Raw genomic sequence first — 6451 nt, forward strand, 5'->3', positions numbered from 1 at the left:
TTGGGGGCCCGGATGACTGATGACCAGGGGTCGGTCTTGGAGGGAGGTGGGTCGGTCTTGGAGGGAGGTCCGTCCGCGCAGCGAGAGGCTCCATCGGTGCAGGCCGCGACCATGTGCAGCCGCGATTCACTTCACTGACTATCAAAGCTTTCCGCAGCGCGGCTGCTGACTTTTGACCAGAGGTTCCCTTTCAACACGAGGAAAACCTGCCCAGAGAGAGAAAGAGAGACAGCACATTCCGGGGGAATAGATGGCAGCCGTGTTCCTGGCGGGCTGGTTTTATTGCCCGAGAAGCCTCGGCTCGAGCCCGCCCCGTGGAGTCGCCCCGCGGGTGTGTCCGCTGGCATTTTATGGAGCATGGTTTATGTCCGCGTGGATTATTATACCAGCAACAAGGGGGGCATGCAATCAAGCCCTGTCTGATGGCCAGCGCTCCCACACAGATCCCCTCTCGCCGGCCAGAGGGATGAGTGCGTGCCTGCCCTCGGTCGCGTCCCACGCTCTGTGACCCCGTGGACTGCAACACGCCAGGCTTCCCTGTCTTTCGCTGTCTCCCGGAGTTTACCCAGAGAATGAGGGAGTGTTTGTAACAGCAGTACCCTCGGGAATCTGTTTCACTGAAAACCACTCTCTGGGACAGGTCTTGAAAGGAGGCGTGGGCCCCGGGAGCCCGTGGGCCCATCTGCTCTCTCCCCTCCGACCCTTGGTGGTTTGACTACGTGGTCGTGACTCTGTACCGAGTCGGGTGGACGGTCTGTAAGGATGTTGGTGCAGCCTCGCCCTCAGGCCTCCCAGCAGTGCCTGAAGCCCTCTTGCTCCTTCCTTCCTGGAAGAAAAGCCAGAATTTCACTTCCAAAAAAAGAAAAAAATGAGAAAAGAGAAACACAAACAGCAAATGTGCCAGATTGCTAAGGGGATCAAGGATCGAAATACAGCCTCAGAAGTCACATGGGCATAGAGAAAACCCCAAATTTTGCCTAAACCCAACCTGGAATATTTGTCTGCCTGGCTTTCTTTTGTCTCGGGCCAGTTTTTAACCATTAGGTAACTTAGAGTCCTCATGCTGGCAGAGGCTAGGTTCAGTGGTAGCTAGAGGGGTTCTCTTTTTAGATTTAGTTCCTCGGGTGGGTGGTGTTGGCATGGCAGTCGGGTCCCTTTGGTGCCAAGCCCGAAGAGCCAGATGACTTTCCTGGGCTGGAGTCCTGTGTATCAGAGTCTGGATGTGCGACTCAGGAAGGGGAAGAGAACTTGATGTGGAAAAAGTGGGGAGGAGGTGAAAGGAGTTAATATGTTAAAGGGAAAGAAAAAGAAGTCATGACAAATGTAAGGAAAAGAAAGGGAAGGGACTTACAGAATAAAAAGAATGAAAGGAGTGAGAAAACGACAAAGTGGAAAAGACGGACTAAGCTGCTGGGAAACGTGTTTGACAATCAAAGCCATCTCTGACTTGGAATCATGAAGCTGATTTCCCTGTGAAACGGTTCTGACTGGCGGCTCACGTTTTCCCTGGTGCCCTGTCCGTCCACGGTCACGACCACACCTCCCCTAGCACCAGAGACGCTGGGGGCACACGGCTTGAGCTTGTGAACAGGAAGTGCCCTCCAACCATAATGTGAGTTTCCAGCGTATTGATAGAGAGGGAAAAAGGCCTTGATGAATCGCAGAAACAGCTTTTTACATGAAACACCATCCAGCTCCCGACCAGCCAGTGGCTCTAATCTCAGCCGAATGTGCAGTGTTTATTTTTCCAAGAATAGGGCCTTCTGTGACTCACGGTACTCAGATGCTACTTACTAATGGACCCTTGTACAAGTCAAGAATGTGACACACGGCGAGACACGCAGCTTAACAATCACAAACAACAGCGCAGCTAATGGGGGGTGAAGCTTCAGTGACATGTGTCATACCAAAGAGCCGACTCCTCCTGTTCCCCGAGGCCACAGATGAAGGGTCTCTGCGCCGTGTAATGATGATAAAATATTGCCATCTGTTGGCATCCTGTGTAAGCAGGCTCCGACATACAGAGCAATTGATGTTTTTCCAGGCTGCCTCTCACATTTCTCCAAGGAGAAGGTGTGCAAAAAGCCTTGGGAAAGAGCAGAACATGGCAGCCTGACCTTATGGGGAGAGAAACATAATGACTTTCTAAAACTTCAAATCTGGAAGATAGCAGACTGCAGCAGGCTGGTCTGATCATCTCTTACCTCCAGGGGTGGTGGTCCCGAGACCCATGAGAGGCTACTGACCCCCCGCTGGACGGCTTGGAGGGCTTTGTTTCAGATGTGCGGTTGAATGATCTTGGGGGACATGCTTTCCTCTTCACAGAGTTTAGAGAGTTTTTCATCCAGAAGGACCTTTATTTATTGCCGGACAGTTAACAGCAAGGATGTTGATCTGTAAAAATCACACATTTTATGGGTGAAATGGTAAATTACAATAAAATGTCCTTCACTTTACTTATCCATAAATGCTGAATAAACCTGACAAAATTATATCGGTTTGTTTTTCTGACCTTGGAAAATATAGAAGAAAATTGTCTTGTTGCAGAAATAAAGTGGGAACTGAAGACCAGTGTAATAATCATGAGATGCTTCGGAAGTCTAGAGAAGTTTTTAAACCAGACCCAATAACCTGGAACTTGGTTGTGTCTATTTGGAGACATAAATGCAATGAATTAAAACAGATCTCTCCATAAAGCTAGGCTCCCTGAAAGGCAGCAAATTCAGAAGGTGAGGAATAAGAAATACAACTTTCAGTACAAAGGCATGTCAATATTTGTCTGGGTGTTGGCTGAAGCAAACAAACAAACAAAAACTCCTCTGACAAAAACCACAGCAGAAATCCTAAGAATTTCACAGATTTGAAGTCAAAATTTACACTATTTTCATATTTCAGAAATCCCCAAACCAGAACATTTACAGAAGAGCTGTGATGAGAGCCAGTGGCCACTGGTATAGTAGCACTGTAGTCTGTCCAAGAAGTGAACCAGAATGTTTAGAATGATTTTCCTATATATTGGCCCATGAAAAAGTCCAACTGAGAGAGACAGAAAGTAATCTACATTCCACTAAAGAGCTCTCAATATCACGTTGTGAAGTGCAAAGGAACGAAAACAAAACTCCATGATCACTGTTAAAGTATGGCTCAGAATTTAATAGAATCAATGGTGCATACTCCTCAGGTTCAAGAGTCAGAAGTTCAAAGATGTAACTGAAAATCTAAAATTAGGAAACAGTGTCATGAATAAGGAACACCAAAGACAAATGTAAGGCTTCATTCCAATCAGAGTGAAAAGAAAGCTGTCCAAGCATGAACAATTAAAAGTCACATAACAGGTAGTGAGAGTTCCAAAGTGCTGATTCACTTCATGCCTCCAGATTTCATCTGCCTCAAATAGAAGGGACACTTTAAATAAAAACTGAGGTTACTTTCCTGTGATTTAAAAGAGAGTTAAAGTCGCACATGACTTAAAAGAGAAGCGGACTCGACTGGGCGGCTGAGCACACGGCTCGTGACGTGTATAGTAATGTGTGTGTGCTTCCTTTCCTTCCCTTATTGATTTAGTGAGGATTTGAAAACTAGAAAAGTGAAGACATATCAATAGCTGATGGAAATACATTTTAAAATACCTTTCTAGAATTAGGATACATTGGTGGCATTGCACTGGGCCCAAACCTCCATCACACTACACTCTTTTCTTTGGTGATACGCAATTTGTTATGCTACAGCAGACTTTCAAAGATTTGCCTACAACAGCAAGGTCTGTAGGCTATAGATCGGAGCCTTCCCATCACTGCCTAAAAAAAACATGACAGAGCTTTATGTGTGTGGACTCCATTGTTGTATTTCTGCCCACGTAACGCTGTCCACGAAGCTTGCCTTCTCTCACGTATTGAATACAACTTATTTATTCCCAATTCTTCAATACTCAGTGTGTTCCAACAGCCTATATACAGACATCATTGTAAACGCAGTTGATTTTGGTGATAAGATAGCCTCAGAGAGGCTGCAGTATTGCAAACAGCACCAGCTCATTTGGTGCTTGAATTCTGATCCAGATTCTAACTTGATTCTTCCCTCAGGGTTCCCTTTTCCCATCAAATAGTTGTCCCAGTCTTCCCTGACCTCTTCTGAAATGAGAAAGTCAAATGTGGATTTTACAACCTTGTATAAAGTCTAGATCGTTTAACTTAAGTTGGTTTTTTATTTATGTATTTTTCTTTGGAACTTTTTATCTTGGATCGGGGTATAGCCGGCTAGTAATATTGTGATGGTTTCACGTGAACAGTGAAGGAAATCAGCCATACATACACATGCATCATTCTTCCCCAACATTTAGCAGAGTTCCATGTGCTATGGGCCTTGTTGGTTGTCCATTTTAAATACAGTAGTGTGTACGTGTCTCGCCCACACTGCCTAACTATCCCTTCCTCCTGGAAACCATAAGTACGTTTTCTAAGTCTGTGAGTCTCTTTCTGTTTTGTAAGTTCATTTGCATCATTTGTTTTTAGACTCCACACATCCAGGATGTCATAAGATATTTCTCCTCGGTCTGACTTGCTTCACTCAGTATGACACCCTCTAGATCCATCCATATTGCTGCAGATGGCATCATTTATCCTTTTCATGGCTGAGTAATAGTCCATTGTGTGTGTGCCCCACATCTTTATCTGTTCCTCTGTTGATGGACATTTAGGTTGCTTCCATGTCTTGGCTATTGTCAAGAGTGCTTCAGTGAACACTGGGTTTCATGTTTCTTTTCAAGTCATGTTTTCCTCTGGATACATGCCTGTAATGTCAGTGTTTTGAGCATGGCACTGGCGAGTATATAATTTTAAGTTTGATTCCTGAGTGGGTTGGTTCAGTGTTTCCTGCTTCATAGCTAACTGCAGTACCCCCAGACCCATCCATGTAAAAGTGACGGGAACATCAAAGAAAACAGGAGCATTCAACAGAATATCTGGAGTTCAGTGATGTCCTTACATATCTGACATACCCCAGCCCTCTAATCTGGGCAGCTGAGTATTACAAAAGCCCATCTCATTATTTTATGAGATTTTAAAATTCCATTAAATCAACAACAGCAACGGAATGTTTAGATGACATTGTCCTGGTGTATTAAAACTAAGATGTTTCACATCAGTGTTTTGATACACAGTGACTGCTCTGTAGTGCCTAAGCTTAAACCTTTTGGCAAAATTGGGAGAATATTGGAAATTATAAGATGCAAACATGATTTGGACATTTTGGCCTGTGTTATGGCTCCGAGTTGCAAGGCTATTTGGTTTCCTTTCTGAAGCGTACTTTGATTTTAGTTGAATGAGTTGCAGTGTTTTCAGAACGTCATCTACACAATTCACTGTGTCTCCGATGTGTTTCAGTTCATCACTGGCACACCTAGGATCTGTAACATTTAGTGGATTAGAAAAAGGAGGCCCGTGCTCTCATGTGCCAACAGCGTTATAATCAAGGCCTGCACTTGGTATCACCTTCCTAAATGGAGGCTGCACTCATGACGTTTGTTCTGCTACAATTAATCACATGCTTTTCAAATGTCAACATAATTTTCATGGTCTGCTAAAAAGTAGTATTCATAATAGAAAAAAATAATAGAGTTACCATTAAAAATTGATCTGTCACTGTTCCTTTTAAAATCGTTGGTTCTGCCTGAACAAACGGTATGGAATTTTAAAAGTTTCCATCCAGTGTATCCCCACATGCCGCCTTGGAAAGCTTACCTGGCTTTCTGCATTCCGCCTGGGCTTCTCCATATGCAGTGCTGTACTTGAGTAAAAATATGATGAAGGAAATGGAGCAACTTGATTCTTTCTGAAAGTGGTAGCTCGTCTACGGCCATACCGTCCTGAATGTCCCAGTCTTGTCTGAAAGCTGTAGCTCTGTGTCCAGGTGCCAGACACATAGTAGGCTCTCCAGCAATATATGCCGTATGTTGATATTTGAAGAATGAGTGACTCGCATTGAAAACCAAGAGGATTTTCATGAATTCTGTGGTGTTTCTAAACTTCCTAGAAAGGAGAATTCCTGATAGAGAGACAATTGCTGCTTATGTTCAAAAACACTTTGTAAAAGAGAGTATGGTGAGCTAACCATTTGTTTAGGTGTCTTTACTCTTAAGTTCAGAGCCAGTTTTTCATTTTATGAAAATAAATGCACCAATCCTTAGAAAATCCCCCTGGGGAGGAGGGGAGGAGAGAGAGAAAAATTCTTTCTTTCTTGGTTAAAATCGAAACAGTCCAAAGGCTAAGCCATCAGTTGTGACAGTAACTTCCGGTCATTCTTATCTGATGGTCTGTGGGGTTTTCCTTTAGCAAGAAACCCATAACCTGTGATTATGAGGATCTTCTCTTATATGATGTTGGATTTCTACATTCCTAAATAATTAATACTAGCATATATGTGAGGCCAAAATAATAAATAATAGGTGTGTACA

This window comes from Odocoileus virginianus, chromosome 17 (assembly GCF_023699985.2).
Source record: "Odocoileus virginianus isolate 20LAN1187 ecotype Illinois chromosome 17, Ovbor_1.2, whole genome shotgun sequence".
NCBI lineage: Eukaryota > Metazoa > Chordata > Mammalia > Artiodactyla > Cervidae > Odocoileus > Odocoileus virginianus.